A 27537-nucleotide genomic window follows, 5' to 3' on the forward strand; every position below is an offset into this window, starting at 1 on the left:
GTGGGCAGCTGACATTTTATTCTGCTCTCTAGCATAATATTAGCCATGATGGGTCAACAAATCGTTCCTGACTTGTGAAATAGCAGTTACACACATACAAAAAATTCATTTCAAAAAGTTCATGAACAACACTGACCAGTTTACTGTCTTGTCTGTCTAATTTATTGGCTCCTGTGTCACAATGGAGCTGTAACTGATGATTATTTTCTCGATCAACTAATAAATAATTTCTTTCTTTGAAGGGTTGCAAATAGAGAAAAATACCCAATACTGTTTCTTACATTTTCAAATGCCTTATTTGTCAGGCCAGCAATCCAAAGGAGAAGATATTCATGTTACTGAGCAACAATGATGTAGCAGACTAGTTAAAAAAGGTAAAATAAGAAATGAGTAAAAAAAAAAAAAAACAAAGCACAGCAAGTCTGAGAAATTAAAGTGAAACTTTAACTTTAAAATAGCCAGAAAAACATTCAGTATATCTCCTTAATTTTGGAGATGGATGCCTAGCCTTTCTGGTATTTTCTCTGCTCATCTCCTTTCCAACATATGTCACACAACAGTGCATTACAAGGAAAAACACAACCACTCTCTCTTGCTGTCCCAGACAAAGCTTTTTAATCCATTAACAGTCTAATTTGCCTAATCTTCATGGTTCTTGAAATGTGGTGGAAAATGCACTAAAGCATTTTGAGTTAGTTCCTGACTTTTAGACCCTGGAGATTACAGTTTCTGTGTTTATTTGGGCAAAAAAGCCCCATTACTGAGCCCCTGAATAGTTAAAGACCCTGTGACATATTGTAGGTCTCAGCTTATGTGAAGTGGCTGTTAACCTCCGATCGATCTGCAGAGCTCATCAAAAGTCTTGAGTGCTTTACATTATTGGATGGAGACAGAAGCCAAACCATCCCAACATTGACTGGGGATTTAATTCTTTATGAGTGAATAAAATCACATTCGCGTAGCTATTGGACAGCCCAGCACACACTAATGGAGTTTATGACAGACTTCACAGACTGCAGTGTGGATGGCAGGTGAAATATTCCTGCTGCACTTCAGTCAAAGCACCCATAGCACTGCATTTACCCACCTTCATAAATCATTAGATCAAGTATCCAGTTTATGAGAGGTTAAAGAATAGTGGTTGAATGATATGGGTTTTTCAAGTGTCGATATTTAGACAGCAGGGCAGCAGATGGACAATATGTATTCAGGTTTCAATGTTAATGAGTTATTTTTCTTTGCCTGCTCAAGCACAAATCTACTTGCCCAAAGTCAATTGTTAGTTGCCCATATAGTTTTGTTAATTAGCAGTTATCAAATAACTACAAAGACTAAAGTTAATTGTCATGTTTAGTCTAGGGCTGTAATATCTATGAAATGCCAGAACATAGTGAAAAAGGTCACCAAGGTGATGTATTTAAGTGTCTTGTTTTGTCAGTCTCAAAACCAAAAATATTCTGTTAAATATGATAAGAATCTGGAAAAAATATAATTTTCTCCAAATTTCGCATGAAAAATTACTACTTTTTTCCAGTAATTACCAAAATAGTTAAATAGTATAATTATTTTTACCACCAGTCTGATTGGGCAAGTGAGTTGCTAGATTTACTAGCCCAATGTGGTATTTTACTTGTTTTGGGCATGTGGGCAATCCTTGTTGTTGAGTCCTGATACTGCCCATATCAAAACAAAGAAAAGCAATATATAATGCCATTATTCCATGCACATTAAAATCTAACAGACATGGTTATCTAACATGTTGTTTAAGTTGGATTATTTATTAATTAGTAAAAGAAAAATACGTTGGGTTATGCTGTAGATTTCAGAACATGACTGGTATTTAAAGGAGACCAGTGTACAGGATGTCAGAAGCATATAATTGCATTATTCTACATATTTTACAATAATATATATCTAAACACTAACTAGTAATGATTTCAGATTAGATTGCCGGCAAGAATCTAACTTTTTCACAAAACTAAAGGGGAGTGCTAACATTCCAGCCACATTGAAAAAGCTCCCTACAGATGTGTCCACATGCCAGTTATCTCAAAACGATACTGAGTCAAGCGATTAATGTATTGGTCTACCACTATTAAAGAATCTGGAAAGGAAAAAACTTGTTCAACTTCTGGATTTTCTTCAGTCATGTGATTGTATTTGAAAACCACTGGTGTGATCTTTCTCACCAGAAGTTACTGTCAGTCAAAATGTTTTGTTGCCGTGATAAGTTAATGTTACCTCTTTGTAGTAAACTGTAAATACCCAGACGTTCACAAACCTCCAAATTACACCAACAACAAGCACTTTAGGATGCTACACTTTCAGCAGATTCCATACAAAAGCCTCATTACATTTGCTAACAGTGATGATGATGATGCACTGTGTTTTTGTTTTTTGTTTTTTTGTTTTCACACCACGTCTTGCTGGTGTAAAAGATAAGGCTAATTAACGTGGCACCATTTGCATCTTTACCACGATGTTTCAACAGCGAAGGGAAGAAAGCAGCCGCAGCAGGCTAATGAATGTTTGATTTGAGAGGGAAGACTTCCTGTCACTTTCAGCACTCCTGACATAACCCTCTCCTAAACCCCTTAAATTCTTGTGCTCTGCTATCTGGCACGGCTGTCGGCGTCTCACCTTTTTCCTCCACCTTCCCTTTCTCCACTTTAAATTCCTGAGTTCATCCCCTCTCCTCGTCACCCCCCCACCACTACCACCACCACCACACAGGCTGCGCTCATTACAGCGGATTTGCATGTCTGCTCCAGAGCAGTATGAGAGGAGATGAAACAGAACTCCCAGTGGCTGCCTCTGCAGAGCTTCACTCATCTGACAGAAAGAGCTCCACCTTGGGCCCCAGACACAGCCAGCAAACAAATGCAGGCTTCTTAAACAGGCCATACACACACACACACATGTATGCACAAACAAACACAAAGATGCTCCACCAGAAAGAATTTACACTGCACAGTATTCAGTTTAAATATATCTATATGCAGGAAATAAATTGAAAAACAAAAAGTCTACCTTCCAGCACATTGCTCTCCTCCTTGCGCATTAACAATCAAGCCTGCTCAGCTGAGAAGGATGAGACCACCAGTTATAATGTTACAGTGCCATCAGTCTCCATTCCTACAGAGAGATCATGCACGTAAAACTGATGCCCATCTATTTTTTTGTGCATGTCATAGTCTCCCTGTCCCACCTGTCCTTTATTATTTTATTTTATTAGTCAGATTTGTGAGACAGATATCGCTGGGTGATTATTCAAAAATCCAGACTACCATCTTTCTTTATAATCTTATCCTGACTAAATTCTCATAATGAGATAAGAGATTAGTTACTTCATTTGTTCCAGCATCTTAAACACTGGGGAACTTCTTTTGCTCTCTGATATTGTTTTTTGTACAATATTACTGCTGTAATGACTGGTTGACCAATTGATTAGTTGATCAATGGCCAACCATTTTGATCCATTTATTAAGCTTTCTTTTGAGATGGTTTGAGGGCTGCAACTAATGATTAATCTGCTGATTATTTTCACAATTTATTGATCAATCATTTAGTCTGTAAATTGTACAAATTTTTTTTAAAGTGCTCATCGTAATAACTCAGAGCCCAAAGTGACATCTTGAAATTGCTTTTTTGGACCAACCAACACTCCAAAACCCAAAGACTCTTCATTTACTATCTTAAATGACACAGAAAAAAAAGAAAATTCTTACATTTAAGAAGCAAATGTTTGATGTTTTGGGTGGGTATATTTCACTGCTTTATGAGCTTTTTATAGACTTAACAAATGATCTATTAATCAAAAAATATTAATAATCATTATAATATTAATTCTGTCCATAATCTCCCAACAACTAAAACAGAGCATGAAAGATGAGATAAGATGATGATAAAGCTATCCAATTGCTGTCCTGTCCTAGTTTAAAGGGCAGGTCCATAATTTTATGGGTTAAGGGAAGGGAGGGCATCAGCACTGTAACCTGTGTCACTGCTGAATGACATTACGACAAAGAGGGAGTTCCCTTTTGAAAAACCTGGACAAGAATGCAGATGGAGTTGCCCTTTAAATAGCAGAATAAAGCATGCCATCACAGAGAGCCACAGTCCAAAAGATTTACTCTCTCATTATGTCTCACTTTTATGATCTACAGCAATGTAAAGTGCCCTTAACCAACATGTGGGGTACGATAGTAAAAAAAAATCTGAAAGAATAAGTGACTGATTATTTAATCAATGGGAGTTAGAAGAGGTATTTTAATTTATCTTTTTCATTTTTAGTTGGTAGAGCATCATTCTACTATGCAAATGTGAGGATGAACACATTCTGGTAATGCCAAGTGCTCTGCCACAACTTCAGAATCAACCATGAGCACAAATCAGCATCTTGGTTAGCTATGAGCAAATGTCACATACTTGACTACAAAAAGAGAAAAACCACAAAATAGGGGAAAAATGTGCATGTTTCGTTTTTGGCCTCCTTCCAATTTGGTGCTTTTGTTCAGGATGACTCTTATAGTGAAAGTAGTGCATCATGTGCCATGAATGAGTCACTGTGAAAGAGGAGGGCAGAGAGAGACCTATCCGTGCATGTTCTTGACCCGACCTGCATTGTTCTCCACTGACCACAGACCTCACTTTTGTAAAACAGCACTAAGCCTCGACCTGAAAACTGTGGAGTATAAAGGTCATTCAGAAAAAAATGAAATGTGTAAAATTTTCAACTTACTTGATTCCTTCCTTGAAATATGAATCAAACAGTCTGCATCTATCAAAAGTCTAATTTTGCACTTTGTAATGCATTTATTGCATCACAGTAACAAGGGAAACCATACTCAGTCCACTGTATGACTCATAAGTACATGAGCTGCCAAATAAAATAAAGAGAAATTAAAAATGAGAACTTTCAAGACTTTCAGATCCATATTCTCAGAAATCTGCATTATTGCATTATTGTGCATTATTAAAATGAGAACAGAGACATTACTAATAGCCTACTGTTTCTGAACATAATAATTAAGGATAATAAGTGATTACTGCAAAATACGGTACAACATGGGTGATTTAAGGCCCCAGGACAAAGCAAAGGGTTACTGGCTGCCTGTTGCACACTGTGCCACTCATATCAAATTATTTGAAAGACCATTCTTCTGACCACAAAGGAGTAGGAATATCAACAAAGTTTAGGGTTTCTGTTTGTAAACACTTTGTATCACAAATGAATCTCAATATGAATTAACAAACACCATGATGAAGACTTTTATGCTGTTATATGCTTGGGTTGTAAGCAAGCTCTATTTTAAGATGTGCATCGTCTATGTTTTTAGAATTTAACCATGAAATAGCCACCTGAATAAAGGCATTTTAATTTTTGCCAGAGAGAGCGCCTCAGACCTTTGTTCTTACTTGAACAAATGAACAAACTTGCAAGGTGAGATGACTGTCAAACCGCAACCTGTTGTGCAGACATGAATTGCCTCAAAATGAGTTCACAGCCTGAAAGCTTTTTTGCAGTGGTTGCACTGTCACTAAGTGAACGTGGTGACGGTGGTTGGGGCGGTGCTGACGTCATAAGAAACCTAGTGTCACCACAGCAACACACAGACAGCTTACAACTAAACGTGATTCTCTCAAACTCAAACTGAACTCTAATACCTATTCTTTATTTCTGAAAAGTTGATTTTGCTTATTAAGCTTTATTTACCTCTATCATTTTTTCCCCTGATGAATGTCACAAAAAATGAATGATACAGGATTATAGTTTAAATATTTCTAGCTCTGTATAATTAATAAATCCTTGATCCATTTTTTGAGGTTTCTTAAATCAATTTGCTAGATGCATTTTTATGGAGATTAACCCATAAAAATTCAGTTTTGTGTTTTTCAACTCAATCTGTTGATTGTTTCAGACTGTTAAAGCTACCTTTATTAATGAACACGACTCTATGCATTTCAACGGTTTGTCGCCACAATCTTTATTATAACTCAGTGTAATGGGATGAGGGTAGAAATATCAATTATTTTAATATCCATTTTAAAATCATATGAAAATGTCTGAGTGAAACTAAACATCACTACTTACACTGCCCAAAATCAGATGTTGACCTGGCAACAGGGATGATTCTAGTCAAGAGGTACAAATGCTACAGACATTTCCAACTATTGTGTATTATATCAAGTTGTATTAAATGAACAGTATGCCATTTCTTTGGTTTCTCAAATCAATAACAAAAGACGTAGTTTGATGGTGTCATGAGGTAGCGTGGGATCATGAATGTTGTTGTCTTCATTGTTAAGCAACCACCATTGCATTGCATTGATGAAAATCTATCTGACATGACTCAGGCAGAAATCATGCTCATGGACGAGGTGATGTGTTGAAGTTCATTCACGTGACATTTAGTCATGTTCGCCAACTGTCTTTTTCTCTTCCTGATGTATCATCTGGTGTGTCCCATGTGTCCCCCTGAAGTTATACTAACAGGCTACCAAATTAAACATGCCATTACCAAGAAAAAAAAAGTATTTTTCTGGGTTTGAACTTGGTTGAAAACATTTGGATAATTTACAGATAACTCAACAAAATATATAACATAGGTGCAGTCTAAGGCTGTACAATTGATTGAAATCACAATATGGCCAAGTGCAATATCTAAATCACAGAAGCTGCAATGTTTTGATAAAGGAAATGTGTGTGACAAACCAGCATTATAATGAAGTACTACAGTGCTGCAGAGAATGCTGTGGCCTACAAATCTAGTTCTCCAGATGTAAGAAAACATGTTTGTTACAGATTCAGACAGACAGATCTCAGATCTTAAAATTGAATTGAAATCTGTCAGAGTAATTGCAATATGATTTTTTTTTTTTTTTACCATATCGTGCAGCCCTATCTAGTTTTAAACATTTTTACACAGAAATATTACGTATGTTTAAGTTATGAAATTACAAGCAGTTTTGATGGAACACTTAATGTCACTTTGTGATCATTGTGCAGCATTGTGTGACTTCTACTTGAAATGCATTTAGAAATTTTACTTTTGCAACTTATTCCAGCTTTAAAATACCTTTGCATGACCTGTCAGTGAAAAACTTGTGTGTGGTTCTGTTTTAAATAATGTGTAGTGCCACAGAGCATGTTTGGTGTGACCAGATTTTGTGCAGGAGCCAGTAACAGAAAGTGTTGATGTATAGCCTTGCTTCTAGATTCAGTAGCAATATTTCAGCAAACCATACAATCAGCAAATACAAGGACATGCTTTTGTAGCAGACTGAGCATATAGTATATAGGCGTGCCACTGGACAGAGAAATTTCATGCTTAGCCTTTACAGAGAGGTTCCCAGAGAATTTCACTGAAAGTAAACTGTTTGATAAAACAAGAATGGGAAATCAAAATACCAGAGCGTTGGTCAAAGTGGTTCACCACTGGGACCTCTTAAAAAGAAGCAAAACATGACAAAATTCATTGGAGAACAGACAAGATAAAAAAGAGGTTTCAAAAAGGCAGTCATTTCAGATGACTAAATAGGGATTATCGGGCATAAACCCAAGCAGCAATCAGCATTAACCAAAGACTTAATAATTTGTTCCTCTCCAATTATAGTCACTTTTGTCAGAGCATCATTTTGACTTTCTTTGACTGGACTCACACAAAAAGGCAGAAATCAGAGCGCTGTGAGCTGCCTGCAGAACTTAGCTGAAGTGTGGCCGGGCTGTACAGTGCACATTAAGTCATTAAAGTCCCCATGCTCACAGTCCCTCCCTAACCCCCCACTGTACACACCAGTAACCCCCCCAGCACCAAGCCTTTCAGACCAAACGCTGCCTTCTGCATCTTAATAAGAGGAGGGAAACTAGAAGGGAAGTGAAGGCATGGCAGTCTTTTAGAGGAAGCCGAATAAATGACTGAACACACACCCTGGGGCGGGCATGCCGGGGGGTTTCCAGGAGGTCGAAGCGAGCGGGGCCAATCGTGTCAAGACGAAGGCGGCAGACTAAAACAAAACTGACATATCAAAGCAGCCAAGCCTTGTAGAAGGGAAAAGAGCAGCCACGACACCACATTCAACTGCACAGCTTGTTTCTGCTTCAATGAGAGACAACACGACCAAAAAACGGCAATTAGCGATTAAAGTGGAAATTCCATGCGCTGCAAAGCGGCATCTTTTTCCAATCAAAAACCAACTAAAAACCGTCAACCCATCTGAGTGATCCTACGGCCTTTGATCCTATCCTTGTTTTCCTTCCAGAGGTAGGCAAACTGTAAACCAGGCATTTGGTAGACTGCTTCTGTACCCAAACTTTTTTATCTCCCATCCTAATCCGCATAATATTCAAGAGCAACTGTTCAAACTTTACCTCATCAACACAGCCAAAACTCTATCATTACCAAAACAAACTGACTAGGCCTTCAGGCGACTTTCACTGATTCATGTAGATAAATGCTTTGTCTACATGTAGAAACCATAATCTCCGACAACCTGGATAAACTGGGAATGTATGATATAAAAGCACACAGATATTGCAGGATTATGAGAACACTTAAATGAGTTATATTTTTAAATTGGCTTGATGAGAGCCAGTGTGGCCTTAAAACTCAGTTTGCTTCTAATGAGATATCAAAGCTCGACTGTTTACTATGTATCTTCTTTCCTTGTGATAATGAAGGGAATCCTCTGAGGTGCCTGGCATGCTGACACAGCCTTTAGGTGCTTAAATCCAAAAATGGGTGCATTAAGTGCATTTTAATTGACTTATATTTACCCACTGTATTGTCTTGCAAATAAAAAAGATCTTCTGGCACTCCTAGAAGACTTAAAAAGTAGGTCACTCAGTCTCCTGTGAGTCATAGATTTTGGCAGGGGACCAAGCAGAGCAGGTATGGGAGAGACAGAGCGAGAGCTGAGAGGGGCCTAATAGTATGCTGATAGAATTTCATCAATATTATAAAGATAATAAAGTTTTCTTACAACTCTGTTCATTTTGTGGTACAATGTGATATTAAGCAAAATCAGATGTAGAAGTGCAGGGAATCAAAAGCAGGAAACTGAAGTAATACAGTGTTAATTTGTTGACTAATAATTTTTGTCATAGTTTTTTATCAACATTTAGGGCTGTGATGATAACCACAACACCGTAATACCACTGTCACAAGATAATTACCACAGGCTTGAGCTCATTACCGTCATCACCGCAAATTTTACTTTGAAATGTCAATCTTATGTTGAGATCAGCACATTGATCTATTAATACATCTATGCATCTGCACTGTTGCACACAAGTCTGGAACACAGCCTCTGACTGGCTGAAATACCCTACCCATGGCATCTTGGGATAGACGGTGGGCAGCTAACAACATGCTAACAACAACGTTTTCAGGATGAAAAAATGACAAACTACCACAGAACACATTCAGTGTTGGATTTAACATTTTGGAGTTATTTCATCATGTCTCCAAAAAGACACTGCTGTCATCAATCTTGAGAAGCTGCAGCGTTTATCAACTGACATACTACAACTTGTACTGTAAATTTACTGCCAGATTGACAAGTTTCTGCTGAGACTAAGTTTCTGCTCCACTATGAGCAGCACTGTCACTCATCTGGTGCTCATTCTACCTCACATGCCACACACACTTGCGCACTGGGGTATTTCTCAAAGGAACTACTCTACGTTTATGACGCCAAGCTTGAACAAAGGTGTAATTAAGCGCAATTATTAAGGCAATCACAGAAAACTACCATCCCACGGGAATATGTTGCTTTGTCAATGTAGTAAGAAAAAATCCTGACAAAACAAGATGATAACTAAATAAAATCTTTAATAAGTAATCTTTAATAAGTAATCTTTAATGAAAAATCTACTGACAGTCAACAAATTAAATCCAGACACAAACTAGATGAAAAAGTAATTAAAAAGTGATTTGGTTATTGGTGTGACGTTTAAGTGGAAATGGTCTGTTAAAATCATGGTTTGCAATTATAAAAACGTCATGAAATAATTATATGGGCATTGTGTGGGGCAGGTCTATAATACATAATATATTAAAATTTGATCCAAAAACCATTACCATAGACAAGCAATTTGCCTGTATGCAACTAAAATGTAACAAAAACAAGAATGTATGTTTGAAGAAATGTAGTATACTTAATTTTGGACATACCAAGACAGAAATTTTTCAAATTTTTCACATTAATAACAGGTTAACAGATATTTCCTCCATGAGTATGAGACTGGAAGAAAAAAAATATATAAATAATGCATTAGATTACATTTTATGAAACTAAATCTAGTGTAGATTTACTCAACTAAAATTTTATGATATTTATTTCATCTAAAACTAGACTCAGACAATTTAGATGACTACAATAGCATAGCAACAGACTAGTGTCTAACGTTACACATTTAACTGTATCATAATTTCATACACACACAGAACTATATTATAGTCAGGCCTCCTGAGGAACATTTCAGCCGAGTAACTGCATGCAAACTCCTCTACAGTCTTTTCATCCCACCATTTTTTCCTTTAGTAAGGCAGATTTCTCACATTGCAGGTGCAGTCTCGTTGCTCTCCAGAGCCGTGGCCCTGGGCTTTCCTCCCAGGGCCACAGCACCTTGGCAGAGTGGCTAACTTGTGGGGTCAGAGTCGGGCCTGATATTTCCAAACAGTTTGAAGGTGGTGACTCAGCCTGGTCAAACCCGTCAGTCACACAGCCACCTAGGGACAACCGCATTTTGAGCTGGCGCTGATCTGCATGTCTCAGGCCCTGTGACCAACCAACACACTGATACTTTCTTAATTCCACTGAGCAACTGGCACAGAGCACGTCCCCTTAGCCATTGAGCCCCTCCTCCAGCTAACCTCACCGCCCTCTCATTCATCCACCCTGAGGGAGAGGCATGCAGGCCAGAGGAAGTATGACTCATCTGAGTAACAAGATGCATTCTTCTGAATTCTCTACAGACGTGTTGTTTGCTAAGTGAAGAGCACGGGAGAGTATGGCGCAGAGAGAGATAAAGAAAAAGAAGTGAGGACACAACAAGAAACAATAATCGACAGGCAGGCTACGTGTGAGAGGAAGAAAGAGGGATGGGGTGGGAATGATGGGGCAAGAGCGAGTCATCAGTTGTGTGGGTTCCCTGGTCCACACAGATCAACATTTCCTCCAACTCCACAGAGAGAATCCTTGGCTTCTGCTAGGGGTTTTCTGAATCACAGACGGAGACTCCAAGTTCTACATCTAAGTCTAATCCATCAGGTTTCACACAGAAAAAAAGCAACAAATGACAACAACAGAGAGGTTTTGACGTGTGATTCTGCTGAGTATGCAGACGACAATAAGCCATAAGAAAGAGGTGTTAAATCATCAGATCCACCACAGCTCCCTCCCAACTTAACACCACATCTGCACAACTTGGCACTCGCCCCTTCAGATCATGAGCCTCACACACCACATCACACACAGACTCCAACTTCTACATGAAGCTATTTCTGGACCGGCCCACATTAACATTGTCTGAAATCACAAAACAAATGAAGAAGCGGCATGCAGCCTTCAGGTCTGATCAACACAAGACTGTCTGACATGAGGCCTGTCTTGTGATTTCACGATAAATGATCAGTCTCCCACCAGTCAGCAGAGGATGAACTTGAGTGATGTGGCAGTAAACCACATCCTCAAGACTCCACTATTTAACCTTACTAAGCAGGCTTAGGGCTGTGGAATTAATTAAACCTGACCCTCACTGACTTCCGACTCTTCACATTCAAACGTTTGAAAAATTCTTGAACACACATTACAGATACCAATACTTCCGTGGTAATCAAGTAAACACATTTTCAAAAGAAATTATGTTATCAAACATCACTGACCATCTTCAAATGGTGAAGATGGTCACGCTCTTAAAATATGTTGGACCAATAACTATCAATTTTTTTTATAATCTGAGCATGGCAAACGGAGTGACACTTTGTGGCAGGCAGTCAGTCAATGAAACAAATTTGGGATCCTAGTGCCATTTGCTTCTCAATAACACGAGATGTTTGCATTTGGCCAACAGTCCACCATTAAAGGGATAGTTCGGGTTGCACAACGTACTTATCGATAGCTGGCCTTCGGTAATATAAAAGGATAGTTCAGAGTCACACAATAACACGAACAAACAAACAGATTGAGGCAGCGCCACACAGGCAGCCCCTATCTTCTGCAGGGTAGAATTACTGATTTTGCCTACGCAGTGCGGATGGTGAGACAGTGATATTTAGTTTATATAAGAGGAGTTTCCTTTCAGAAAATGCTGTCTGACACAAAGTTAAGTGGTGAAAATATTCTAAATATAACCTACACTAGAAACTGATATATATATTTTTTTTTTTTGGTGGACCCTTTAAAGTGGCTAAAATACCTTTTGCTGCCAACTCTGTCCACAACAATTCATCACTTAGATTCCACACTGGTGCCCCTCCTTGCTACTTCTAGCAAGGGGTGGACCGATGGCCATCTACTATAAGTTTAGTCACCCCTAAGAACTTGATTCACCTTATTCCCAGTTTGTTTACACCCCATTGTTTTAAATTTTTGGCTGACAAGGCAACCCTCCTATCTCTTTGAGTCAAGAGTCAGCATATCTAAAATTCTTGTAAACTTTACACAACATCCAGTGTTTACCTACGCTCATACCCATGCACCAGCCACCGTCTCACAAAGCAGTGAAATTATGATATTCAATCAGTTCTGGTTTATACCAGAATCTACACTTGTCATTGCCATTGTGTCACCAATAAATTACAGTGAAATGCATGCAGTCCACAGAGGAAAGCTGAAAGTAACATTTGTGAATAAAATGCAATGAAATTGTCATTTCTCAAAGAGATTTTAGTACTCCGACTTATATAATCTGTCACAAATAACAGCTCTGTGGCTGCTAATCTGCAGACAGAGCCACGTTGTTTAGCCCGTTGTTGGCGATACCATTTTTAGTTTCAAATTCCCCGTTCAAAACTGACAGAGGGCCCCATCTTTTCTCTATTCAAACTGTCTCTGGGTATTCAGCCGTTTTACCTGGAAGTGAATTTTGTATCTGCCACAGGAGCCACTATAATGATTAAAACAGATACCAAATAGTACGATGAAAAGCCCCGTTCTTATTACTTAAGCTGTGTCAGCTTAGCAAGCTTCCCTTCCTGCACACAGCTCGAAAGTCTCCTAAGAGTGTGAATCATATAAGCATATCAATTGCTCCTACTGAGTAAAGAACAAAAAAGCTTAAGAGAAATACGCTGATACCAAGGGCCTATCAAAACTCAAGGACAAAGCACACAATATGATGAATTATTAAATCCTTCAAGGCATTGAAAAAGTCAAGCCAGTCTTATTCATTTAGGACTTGGTTATTCATTGTAAAATCTCAAATGACATAGCTCTGTATGTTGCATTTACTGTCATTAAGCTTCACATTAACTTCTCTTTAATGGAGGAGATTTGTAGGCCTCAATTTTGTTACTACAACTACCTATGACAGACTTCTGCTCATGTACCTTATCCAGTTCCTACTAGACTTGCAAATGTAAGATCAAACTCAACACTCATAACAGACTTGACACAAAATTTATTAGCCTTTTTGCTACCACAAAGCTGGAATGAGTCACAGAAACCACCGTGTGCTACAGGAGCCGCCAATCCCCCACCAACCCCCACCCCACCCTTTTCTCCTACACTTTCTAAACTTACCAAGCAAGCTCTGGTGTGGGTAGTTACAGTAGTTCCCCTGTAGAGAAACGGGCCCTGATTAGTCAGACTGGGGAAATAAATGGCTAAACACTTTCAGAACGTGTATCTGAGCAAATGTGTCCATAATATCAGGCAACGAACCAGCTGAATTAAACATCACATGCTTCCCCCCTCACTAATTCATGTCCACATACAACTCCGAGCCAGGACGTGAATCGGAGCATATATAGGACTAGTTCACTGACAGATTCAACTCAATAGACTGGGAGGAGGTGGGATGAGGAAAACTAGGCAGTGTATTGCTGGATGAATAAAAAATGAAAGTGTAGTGCTTCAGTAAATTCGCTCTCTCCATCCCGTGAGGAGGAGGGTGGGTGGTGAAGGGGGTGGGGGTGACGGTAGAGTAGAGAGGCTCGTTTGAAAACTGAACCAGTGCTGCATTCCCACATCCACCCGTATCCAGCGAGGGGCTCTTTAAAAATTCATTAATTTACAGCAAAAATAGATTAAAGCACCCAGCTGAGCAAAACTCAAAATTTGGCTCCTGAATAACATTAATGATAAAACATCTCCCTCAAGCTCGGGGGGTTTTGCCTGAAGAAAGAGTGCTGCCTTTTTTCACCTTACAGCACCTTGAGAATAATTTATTTTCAATCATTACTAAAATAATGCATTTCTAATTGTCATTTTTAATTACGTTTTTCTGCGGATGAAAAAAAAAGAAAAGGAGCTGTGCAAAAACCTGCATAAACTAATTAAAATCCATCCAAGGATCTGCCGTTCCCATGATGCCATGCCAATGTCATTCTATTCACCATTTGATATCTCAGCTACAGAGACTCAATGACAGCTGCTCCAGGCCCCAAAAAACGCCTAGAACTGCAGTTACAGTAATTGCTCTGGCCAGCACTAAATGAGGTTCACTTAAGTGCAATTATCCCCCTCTGATCTCTCACATAAAGAGACTTCTTTAACATGGAGAAGTGGGCTCACACAATGTGACTGCAAACAAGATTCAAATTGGAATCAGGGAGGCATTTCCAGCAGATGAATGGCTTCATAGCTCATCTGCATTCTAGTGATGCACGGCGTTGCTAATGAAGACTGAGCCAGTCCCTTCTCACCAACGCGGCTTCCATGAGTGCAAAACTTCACACTGGATATAAGGAGCAGAGTACGGGGAGAAATTTCCAACAAAACTGTCCAGTCATTTGGCCCGAGCTGCGTTAGAGGACAGCCGAGCCTCCACGCGGAGTTAACAGCTGTCAAAGAGAAAAGTAAGATCCTGTTTTTTTTTTCGCCAAATCCAAGGTGAAAAACTGCACTGAAGGACAAGATGATGGGCGATGAAGTGAATAGAAAGAACCTAAAATAACTCCACATTTCAGAGCAGAGAGGAATCGAAACAAGCATGTTGGATTCAGCCCAAAAATAAGTCATCATAAAAATACTAAACAGAGCCCTCTGACCGGCAGCATCACCACTACACCATGCCAGAAAAATATATCGGCCGTCCTCATGAATAAATTGCCATCTGCCAATCGCACAATACAATAGGTTTTCAGCCTGAGGGGTAAGATGTGGCCGTCTAATAGGGGCTGCTACAGAGGGTACCTGTTGGGTGCTCTCCAACTAAACAGGGTAGTGAGGAGGGGGGCTGTGATGGGCATTCATGTTGCCACAGGCTCAACTACCACCAGGAGTCTGATAACTGCATCTCACGGATGGCCATTTGAATAATCACTTCAACAAGGGGAGAAATTAAAAAGCCTCTCAGTGAGACGGGGCTAGGCACAGGGCCACATCCTGAATTCCAAATGAGGAGCTTGTATTTAAAAAGTAAAAACCTTTTCTGAATTCGCTCACTATACTGGCTTAGTGACCCTTGACACCTATCCAAATTAGCCTCATATCATGTCATCCTGTTTAATCTATTAAATTATACACCATCTCCCCCAAACTGAACATAATCTGTGACACAATGATGAAATGTCAATATTTATTTACATGTAGTTAGTTAATCTATGTTCCTTGTTTCTTACAGATGATGACAAAGTCATTTTTCTTCAGAGATGTTTGATGAGTGTGCACTCGGTGCCCTGCACACACACAGAACACAGGAGGGCCTTGGAGAAGTAGGTGTCGTGTTTTTAAACCATTAAGCAATAGACTTCTCAAAGACCGCTGCAGGCTGAAACCACCATTAAAGAGAAGCTGCATCACATCCTCCTCATTCACACTTTAAAATAGTTACTGTGCGTACAAACAGATGTGTAATCTTCCCTCTACTTTCTTTACAACTAGGCAGTCCATTCATCAAAACCCAGAGGTCATTTTTAAATAGGGGATCAATAAAAACTTAGTCTGCTCAAAGATTTGTGGTATTACTAAAATCCTTTATAACTAACCAAAAACATGCATGAACAGGAGCTTTTAAGTCTTTTAAGAACTTGCGGGACATCTTCAGTTATGAACACAACTTAAAAACAACATTGCTTATAAACAGAATTTGATGGATGCTATAGTAAGGAACTAATTTTGTAATGTGTGTGCCATGATTCACAATTCTGCACACAACTGTTAAAAAGCACTGCAGGTCTATTCTTTACCAGCCAGCCAACATGAAACAGCAAAAGTATAATTTCCGCTGTCTATGACAATTATTCTGCTGCTGTATTTCACACAGTGGTTTCAATCTGATGGTTATTTTCTCGATTAATCAATTAGTAGTTTGGTCTATAAAATGTCAATTAGAGTTTCCTAAAGTCCACAACTCAATAAAAAATCAGAGTTTAGACTTTTTTTTCTTTAAAAAATTACTCAAACCAATTCAGCAGTTATCGAAATAGTTGGTGATTAATTGAACAAATCGATTAAACATTGCAGTTCTATGTAAATTGACCAAAATTACTGCTTGTAAAAACAACAGCATTTCTAAAACACAATATTATTTCACGAAGGACATCAAGGTTAAGATGCCTTTCAATGTCAGACCAAACTAGGGACACTGCAAAATAAAATGCCAATTAACATGAACTGCACGTGAAGCTTCTTTGGTGCAGTTTCTTGAAAAATTTGGAGAGCAACAGGAAGTACATTGGGAGGACATTTTACAGAATAAGACTGGTAGAGTGAAAAGCACTCATTTCTACACAATAATACAAATTAAACTACTCTGGCTCTGCTCACCTGGATAGAGTAAGATCAAAACTTAAACACCATGTGTCCTCTACAGCTGCATGCACAGATAGCCTCGATCCAGACAGCTCGCTGTAGGCCTGCTATTTAAAGGATGGGTGATTAAGAAGCAAACCAGGTCTGACCTTTGATTGTGGGTGCTGACTAACGCTATGGGCATTTTGTTAGTTGAAGCAGAAGGTCTGGCAGGGTTGGGATGTTTGGGGGGATTTTATAATGTTTTGTTTTAGTCATAAATTCAACCTCTTTACACTGGCTTTATGACAGAATAAACTTAAGCATGGGAGTATATGATGAAGATTAGCTAATAATTTGCACCTCACTGCACCTCAATCATTAAAATGACAACGTGACTTCATTGATAAAACTTGTACAAGTTGACAGCAGGGCACATTAAGAGTTCAGTCATCCATCCACTAATAAAGGCCGTCAGGATAAAGCAAGGGCACTGTTTTGTATACAGCAGCACGCAAATGCCACAGCTGTTTAGTTTAAAGTCGTAGCATTAACTAATCAGTGTCTGTCCTGTGCGATCACACACACCAACTGGTGAAACATCAAAGCATGCCCTGAGAAATGTCTTGCACACACAGGGCCAAATATTTAGCTGCAACATAGTCTGTGCCATCTCAGGGCAATGTGCGAGGGTATATCACCACCAGAGGCAAGAGAGACAGTACTGAGATCAAATTCAGTAGCATAATACAAGTACCTGGGCATCCGTCCACACAGACACTAAGCTGGACTTAACACACAGATGCTCTGTACAACAAAGGTCAGAGCTGCCTGTTTTTTTTTCCCCTCAGGAGAATCAGATCTTTCAGCGTCTGCAGCACCATGCAGATGTTTTCTCACTCAGTGGTGGTCAGCGTCATCTTGTACGCTGTAGTGTGTTTGGGCAGCTGATGGGGCAGACGCGATAAGCTCATCAGAAAAGCTGGTTCTGTCCCGGGAGTGGAACTTGAGTCTTTGGTGGAGGTATCAGAGAGGAAGATGCTGAAGAAACTCAGTACTCAGTATTTTAATATGGACAATGCCTCCCATCCCCTGCACGCAGCACTAGAGTCATATCAGAGCACCTTCAGCTGTAGACTGAGACCAGAGAGGTGCACCACTGAACACCACAGGACTTTCCAACCAGTGGCCATCAAATTGTATAACTCCTCCCCCTCCTGTAGGAAGGATAGCTGAGAAATCAGACACTGAGAACAGTAATATCAATCAATGATAAGGTTGTGACAACACCAGAATTTTAAACTTCAAACTACAATACAAGATTACTAAACGATACTAGACACCTCTTTCAATATCATGGCAAAAAATGTCCTAGTCACACATAAAAATTATATATCTTTTCTGTTTTATAAAAATGAACAACCTGCACACACTGCTGGTACAGAAAAAGCCTCTGAACACTATCTGGTTTTGCTATGCTACAAGACAAATTTCAAGCAACAATAAAAACTGAACTGAGGTCTTGAATATGTTTTTAATAGCTTTGGCACTTCTCATACTATCAAATGTTATTGTAGTGTTTTTAAACATGTAGTATTATAAAGGTATTGAAGTAGAACTGCAATGGTTAATCAAATAATTGATACGCTGTTAAATTAATTGTGTTATCGGCTTTGGTAATTTTTAAAAAAAACAAAAAGTCAGAAATTTCTGATTCCAGCATTTGAAATGTGAACATTTACTCATTTCTTTACTCCTCTATGACAGTAAACTGAATATCTTTGGGGTTTTGGGGGTTTTCTTCTAATTTTTTCACTATTTTCTGCCAAACAACTAACAAATTAATTAATCAGTAAAATAATTAATATAATCATTAACTGCAGGCCTAATGATTTTAGAATCTGTTCCTACTGTTAAGTTATTATTCAAAATGTTGTAGAGAGGTTGCGGTAACTGCTGACTTATAGTGTATAATAATGAGAGGTGTTTTCCATATCCATATGGACCGAACAACTACCTGATTTATTGAGAAAATAATCTACAGATTAATCAACTATGAAAATGATAGATAGTTGTGGCCCTATACTGAAGTATTGATACTTTTGACAGCCTTCATCAATAACATCAATATGTACCATACTGCTTTTTTCCAGATCATGTGCAACATTACTTTAGTATAAAACTTTTAAATATTACCAACAATATTACTTGCAACATCATCACCTCTACTACTTTTTTTTAAGATTATTTTACTTAATTTTAGTTTACTTAACCTATCATAATTTCATTGTTATTCTATTAGACAATGTTTTTTTATATTACTCCTTATATTGTTGTATTACTTATATTTATTACTCTAGTGTTTTTATTCTTATGGCTAGCACTGGGACATTTACAGAGATGATCAATGTGCAATGTCTCTGAAAATAATTTCATTGTAATTTTTTTTTTTTTTTCCTCTGGCACAAGAATTCAAGGGCTGAAACATGATTGATTGCTTTGCACTTGTTGATCGTCCACACACATGACAAACGTGTGCCTGCACTCACAACTCAACTAGTTTTACACGCAAGAATAATTATTTTCTGGGGGAATTTATTGGCCAGAAGATTGACAGACGAGAAAACACACTACAACAGCTGGGAGTCAAATGTCATCAGTGCAGGGTCATTATCATGTTCAATATTACGTTCAAATCAAGTGCAATATTACTCTAAGTTTCATGTGCAATATAACTTTTACTTTTATCACTTTTCAATATCACTGCCAGTATTACTTGCAACGTCATTACCCCTACTACTTTTTCTATTTTAGTTTATTTTACTTCTATTCAGTTTACTTATCTTATTTATCATACTTTTTTGTTATTCTGTTAAGCACTGTTTTTATTTTGTTTGCATTTATTCCTTATACACCTTATATTTACTATTCTATTGTTTCAGTCCTATGTTACTGTAATTTTTGAACAATCTCTGGTACAAGAAATTCATAATCTTCTATCTTATTTGATAAAATTCAGCAGATACATGCTTTGCACTTGTTGATTGTCTACTCACATGACAGACGTGCGCCTTCTCACACATGTTGCCTGGTTTTATGCAGCAGGATCATTATTTTCTGGAGGAATTTATAAGGCAGACGATTGACAGACGAGAAAACACACTGCAACAGCTGGGAGTCAAATACCATCAGAGCACGCAGGAAAGCCAAATGACACTGGGTTCACACACACGCACTTCATGCTGGACACACACACACACAACGTCTCACATACCAAACAGCTAGCTAACGATAGCTGTTGGAGAGGCTGGGATAGGTCATTAATATATCCACCTAATGCGAGGAAAACACGCACACACACCTTCGTCCTGCTGGCCCAGGAGAGAGCACCGACAGCGCTCAGCTAAAGTTAGCTGGCTACCTATAAACTGGCTAAGCTAGCTGTCAAAGTTGCCCTGTCAGTTGTCACCGGTTGCACGGCGGCGGTGCTAGCAGGCTAACCTAAGAGCTGTCAACTTGGAGAGTTGCAGCAACACAACCGGCCGGGGTGGACGTTACTAACACTGACCACCACCGGGGGATACACACTGGCTCTCTGGGAGAAAAAGGTGTCCCCGCACGCCCCGCCACGGGGAGCCTGTCAGGGCCTGTTCACCGGGCTCAATCCCCAGAACTTCAGTGCTGCTCACTTCCCCGTTAAAGTCGTCCATTTCGTGGGCCTTAGTTCAACTTCCATGCCCGTGTAGCTCACTTACTCTGGGTGAAAGCTGCTGTGACGGTGGCTCTCCTTCTCTCTGTAAATCCTGACGGTTAGTTTCACAGCCCCCTCCCCGTCCTTCCTCCTCTTCTTCTTCAGCTAGCAGGGGCTCCCCGGGACTGTCCTGCGCTCTTGCCGCTATCGTCCTGTGCAAAGAGCCGCCGTACAGTCGTAGCTTCGCCGGTGTCAGCCCGCGGTGCCGTGGCGTCCCTCCTCAGCTTCTCTCCGCCTTCTCCCGTTCGTTCGCCTTTCTCTCGGCGGCCGTCCGAGCCAACATCCGGGACTCTCCCCCCTCCTCCTCCTCTTCTTCCACCGTTTGGGTTAAGTGCCCGGAACTACTTTCACATACGACGACGCACATGAAGGTGTTTTTTTTTTTTCTCGCCCTCACCACCACCGCCCTGCCGCCACAGAAACTAGAGCGCGGTCAAAGGCACAAGCCCGCAGTAAAACACACATGACTGTGTCTGTCAGTGAATTTATCAGCAAATCAGCCTTCTTTACAGAGCGTCTGTAAGTGAATACAATCCAGACATAGCATAATAAAAAAAGACTTGAAAAGACATGAGTGATAAGACAAAAGTCAGGATCACAGAATAAAAGAAGAAAAAGTAGAAAATACTCCACATAGGCACCTCTGTCTGATAAGTCACCTTTGACTGAGGGTTTATAAGTTCTAAATAATGGCTTTATTAAATGGTTATAAATTCTTTGCCAGGGATGGAACAATACCAAAAACTCAAATAAGGAAGTAATTTATTTCACAATGATGATCTGCTCACTGTACATTATCCCACTTATTACATGGTTACTTACCAAAACAAAAATTTGGGACATATTTATGTGACACAAAATATTAATTTTAAAATGATTTTATGGCTTTATTTCATAATCCTGCTTACATAGTTTAAAAAATCAATCATTTGACACAAAATATTAATTCTAAAGTTATTTTAGAGATCTTACAATGATTTTATTGTTTCTTCAGAGTCTGTGACCTGTGTCCATAGTAACGGTCATAACTACAGTCTGTTATACATAGCACAGTAACTGACCAATCAAATATTTAACAAACTCATGTAATAGCATACAATGATGCCATGTTCAAGAAAGTTCAAGGTATGATATTTATTGTGATATTAAAAAACAAAGAAAAATTATGGTTTGGAAAGATGTTGTTTATTAAATAATAAATTTGATATGTACAGTAAATTTTGTTCACATAAAATTTGTTTATCCTTAATTTATTTATTGCTTTATATATGTTGCAGTTTGTAAATGTGGAGCTCATTTTAATTAATATTGCATTTTAATTACTTTATAAACTGTTGGTTAGCTTTTTGAATTTCCCTCATTATTATATTATTATATTATTATATTATCTTATTATTTTGCATTAATGTCAATCTTCAAAGTAGCTAAACTTGTATAAATAAATAAAAATAAATGTAGCGGCATAAAAAGTATAATATTTCCCTCAGAGATGTAGTGGAGTATGTAACATAATGTAAATGCTCAAGCAGGGGGTTGTGGTGGGGGTCTTACCATTAAGGCAGAGGTCAGTAACCTGTGGCTCTGGAGCTGCATCCAGCTCTTTTGCCCTTCTCCAGTGGCTCCCTGTGGCTTTGACAACAGCTATTTTTTAACATTTTAATTTTTCTTTGTCATTTGTTGTAGGCCTAAAATGATTCTTACACTCTCCAACTGTAAAAATGTGTAGCTTTTACTTCCAATTTAAAACAAATGTTTTAATATTTTGTCAACTAAACCTAGCAATGGATAGCAATAAAAAAAAGTTTTCATGGAAGATAGAGAATTTCAAGGGTCAAAGCAGAAAAAATATCTCATTAGATAGTAAAGCTTGCAGACCCCTACATTAGGCAAAGGCTGACAATTATCTCAGGCCCAAAACTAACCAAGAGCCCCATAACACACCTCATAAACTTATGGTGAAGATTTAAAAAAAAAAAAAAACTTTTCATCAATTATATCTTTTCAAAAAATCAATACACTAAAATGGCATCAGAATGCTTAAATCGTGAGTGTTTCAGGGCCTCCCTTCTATCTTGGATCATTTAATGATCTTTCTGTGCATCTGTGGAAATGATTCATGAAGACAGTAGCCAACTTATGTAAACAAATGGCTCACCCTGGTGCAGCAGAGCTGGAAAAAGGAGAAAGTGGGAGGACACTAAGAGACAATACCCCCCCATCCACTGCTTGTTCACCCTGCTGCTGTCTGGCAAGAGACACAGAAGTATCTGCTGTCATACCACCAGACTTCAGAACAGCTTCTGCTAGACTCCTCAATTCATTCTCTGCACTCCATCATAAATAAAAGTTTATTTTAATTACTTATTATTTATTCAAGGATTGAAAAAGGAGGAAAACAGCATTGACGTGTCCAGGCTTTTTTGACTGGGGTGTCCCAACCTTTACAGGAGTGGCATGACGTACACATATTGGAATAGCATTAATGTACCATTTCTCATATCAACTTTAGTTACTAACATTAAAATATCTTACAGTTTCTTACATTCCTGTGATTATTTTATTTATTTATTTATTTCATTTTTTAATTTTTTAATTTAATATAAAGTACTCATTATTGTACCTCTTTCCTCAGGCTGTGAGACTCTTTAATTCATCCTCAGCATTCCAGCATGAAAAATAGTTTTATTTTTGAGATTTATTATTTACTGATTAATTTGCTATGTGTTTGTCTTAAGCCCCAAAATGACTAAATCCACCCTTGTACAAGTCAAATATATCAAAACTGTACTTTAGTGCAGCACTTGAGTAAGACATTAGTCAGAACCACAAAATAAAATCAGAAAACAGTCAAAGATAGTCCACATGGGTACCACTGTCTGTCAAGTTCTGCTGTCAAGTCAGCATTTATAAGGGTTTATATGTTCTGATCAATGCCTTTATTAAAGGGTAGTAAATCATTTCTCTTTATAAACCAGTTACAAGTATACACAATATATCAACTGAACATCATATTCACTTTGTTAAGTTTATCAGCATGTAAATAAGATGACGTTCACTGATGGCACTGTGGCCAATATTTAATAAAATGTTGTTCTCATTGAATGTTAGTTACAACAACAACAACAACAACAACAAAAATAATAATAATAATAATAATAATACAGTGTTTTTATATAGCACCTTTCATACAAAACATGCAGCTTAGAGTGCATACATTTAATTTAAAAAAGGGGAATAAAAACAGGAAATACTTAATAATTACAGAAATACATGAATATTAATTTTTTTTAAAAAATCAGGCAATAAAAAACAAACAAAAAAAACAATAAAGTACATTTTATGGTATAATCAGAATTTTAAGGCATTAAAGTTCATGTAATTATTTTTTCATATAATGAAGATTTCTGTGTGTCCCTGACACCAAAGGCAGCATAAATAAAAACTAAATGAACAACAACAACAAAAATCACAGGTATTGGCACTGGTCACATTGTTACTTTAAACACCTGTATCGGCCGAGAATTTCACAATTGTGCATCCATTGTTACAAGACAAAATTCTTGCACACAGTCCATAAAAAGTGATTATCCTACTGTACATGATGGTAATCTATCAATAAATACTTGTTACTCGTAGGGTTCAAACTTTTTTATATGTAAGTCTGCAGTTGTACGTTACACTGGTAATAATTGGTTTTTGTTCCACATTAACTGTTGTTTTTTCCAGAAGTGGAAGTCATTCATTAGAGGGACTTCCTGATGAATTACAGAGCTTAAAAAAGTACATGCCCTGCTGGCAGATAAACACAATGGTTTTCTTTTTTTTTTTTTTCAACCTAGTGACTTAAAGGTTGTTTTATTAATGGATGATAATAGGTGCAGCATTAGTTAACAATTTAAAGGTTTTAATATGGTACCAACAAGAAAATGAAATACAGAAGCTGGTGAAAACAAATCAAAGATTCTAATAAGCACCAAGTATATATTTTAGAGAAATAAAATATTTGATAGAAAGGGGTGGACATGGACAGTACATATCACCCCCCAAAAAACTTGCAGTGGTCCACCATTTTAATTTGATATTTTTCCGTGTAAATTGTGTTGAGCCAATAGAAGTGTTCCTGCTTTTGATACCAGACAGAATACATAGGCTACTTCATACGAGGTTATTTCACAATTTTAGTCGCAGGCCACGGTTGAAAAAAGACCCAAAAAAAGAGAAAAAAAATTTCCAGGCTCTAAACTTAAAATTCACTTCCATTGCAATAGTAGCTACATGTCTCAGAGTTCCCTTCACCAGGGTCTTAAGACTGTCCCAACAACTCATTCATTCATGCATAGTACGTTTTATAATAAGAAGTTTGTATTCCCCTCTCAAATCCTACCATGTCTCACTCTGCATTGTCTAATGTTAACTGCTCTTAAGTTACTCAAAAAACCCTCTAAATTCCCTGAGAAAAAGACTACCAAAGACAGATCCCACTGAGGACATGACCTCGATGTCCTCAGTGGGATCTGCAGCCCTGGTACTCTGTGAGTCTAGTGAGTTCATGTTGACCTTTATCTTAATTTTCTTTTCTTACCTCCTGTAACATAGCCGTTGCTTTCAAGTACAATCAAGTTGTGTGAGTCATGTTTCATAATTACTGTGGAAAGAAAAAAAAAGTTACTAAGAAGGACGGTTCACTAACCTCAACTAGTTGTCTGATGAAGTCCTGCGATAAAGCGTTAAAAGGTGCTATTCTGAGGTTTTCTGAGATTTTGGTTTTACTAATACCTGTAGGTCCTTTTAGTCCACGCAAAGGGCTTAAAAGTTCGTGTGTCAGCTTATAATATACGCAATGAGAAAAATATCAGCATTAGCCTCTCTAGTAGAAAACAAACAAAAAAATTATCAAAATAAAAGTCCACACAGCTCTTTGCTGTTTTTACAAGTTAATTATAGAGTAAATATTCTATTTCTACTTTTATGGGCCTTTTATCAAGTCTATTAATTTAATTTAAAACATTATCTCAATATAATTGTTTTGTACTAACTTCTGGCCATTTTTAGATTTTATGCCTCTTTTCCATTTCTAGTCAGCCTGATTGAGTGACTCATGAACACACAGGACTCCAAATATGCTTTATCAAAATCTGCCCCAGCTCTATTTGTTTAACTTGTGATGACTCAGTATAAGAGTGGCCATTTCATTTTTATAAATGTGAACATACATATCAACAAATTGTGCAGAAACTTATCAAGGTAATGAGCCCAATCAAACACGTATCAAAGACAGCAGTCATGAGTTGTGATCAGTAGGACAACAGCGCCTCTTGTGGGTTGATCACAGGCACTGCTGTTAATAAATCCTGAAAATGTGTGGTGAAATAATAATTCATTTAATTCAAAACATATACAGCAATAAAGACCGACTGTGTCCGTCTGTTCAAGGTGCCACTTTAAACTGAAACACAGAATCATTTCTGTATATATTTCTGAATGTTTCTGTAAACACATCACCAACACTGATTATCTGAGACACTATAAAAGGTTTAAGAAATCAAGCAAAGTTATTTAAACCACAGACTTTCCTTTAAATCTCTGTACAGATAGTAGAGGTGGCCATCAGAGGCCCCATGACATGATATTATCATGATACTCAGGTTATGATACAATATCAGTGAAATTTTAAATGTCTTGCAATATGATAAGCGTTGCACTAAGATATATCGCGATTTATTATTACTTTTCAACTGCAAATTATGTCCCAAAATAAAAACTTTGTCAACATCTGTTTCACCTAATATGATAAAGTTGGAGCAAAATGGGATTGACCAACACTGTAATAAAAACTTACCCATCCCACTGACTGTGACCTGTGACCTGCTGTCCTCACCAGAAAAAAGAAAATGAGAAAGAAATTGATTTTACTATTCTAGCACCAAAAAGTTTAATTAAAATTTGTAGTATTTAGGATTTATATAATAAAAGATTGATGCTTGGTGTCCATGTATCAATACCACACAAAATATTGCAATACATTGCTCTATTGATTTTCACCCCCACCCCAAAACAGATAAACCTACACACTTTGTGGGTGTAGATAATGTGTAGGTATATGTGTAACTGAGTGTATATACTGTTGTAGTTTGTTTTTATCTTATTTTATGCTAATAGAACTTAAATATTTGTATTTGTGTGTGGAATGAAGGGGATACAAATTACATTTCATTGTACAACCCTGTGTTGTTAAATGATAAAAAAAAAAAAATAACCTTGATGTATTTATAGAGGTTTTTAAAACCAGCCTATAATATCTCTCCAAAAATATACATTCAGCAAAGCAACATTACTTTTATCCCATAAAACAAACTAAATCCCAACTTTTATTTTAAACAAAAAACATCCTTCCTTGCAAGGGGGCATTTTTAAGGTCATACCAAGTTGTCAACTCATACCCAAAAGAAAGATAAATGCCTTAAATGAAAAATAAATAATAAATGGACCAAAAGCAAGATGTCAAATTTAAAGTAAATGTTTAGCAATCTGGTGCAGATGAATTTTGATTTCCAATGAGACTAGAGTTTTTTAATTAAAAGAGCGCATGGTCTAATAATAAAACAAATTTTCACTTAGTTATTTCTCATATTGTGTGATGTTTTGGGAAAACAGAAAATACAATAAGAGAAGAAACTATGCTGAGTCCTACTTGGTAGTTCAAAATTATGCAGTCTTGCATTTCATTTTTGTACCCACAATTTTAGATATGAATCAGTACTAGAGAGGTGCTAATAAACTGAACTGGCACCACTTCACAATAATACTGCCTCTATACAAGGTATATACCTACATTATTAATTCAGTTGTAAACACTATAAATCATTAATAAGCTTAATTACAACTTA

The 27537-nt window shown here is 37.7% G+C and overlaps 1 protein-coding gene across 3 annotated transcripts in view; it reads right to left on the reverse strand.

Moving 5' to 3' along the window:
* foxj3 (forkhead box J3) overlaps positions 1–21042 on the reverse strand; it is a 102476-nt gene extending 81434 nt beyond the window's left edge. Inside the window, exon 1 of one of the 3 annotated variants that reach the window (XM_084736386.1) lies at positions 20655–21042. The gene's annotated coding sequence lies outside the window, so the exon portion shown is untranslated. The remainder of the gene's footprint in view (positions 1–20654) is intronic. The other 2 variants (XM_084736368.1, XM_084736377.1) reach the window with 2 other exon arrangements.
* Positions 21043–27537: the final 6495 nt, after the last annotated feature.

Source organism: Lutjanus erythropterus, chromosome 2 (assembly GCF_056507025.1).
Source record: "Lutjanus erythropterus isolate fLutEry1 chromosome 2, fLutEry1.hap2, whole genome shotgun sequence".
NCBI lineage: Eukaryota > Metazoa > Chordata > Actinopteri > Lutjaniformes > Lutjanidae > Lutjanus > Lutjanus erythropterus.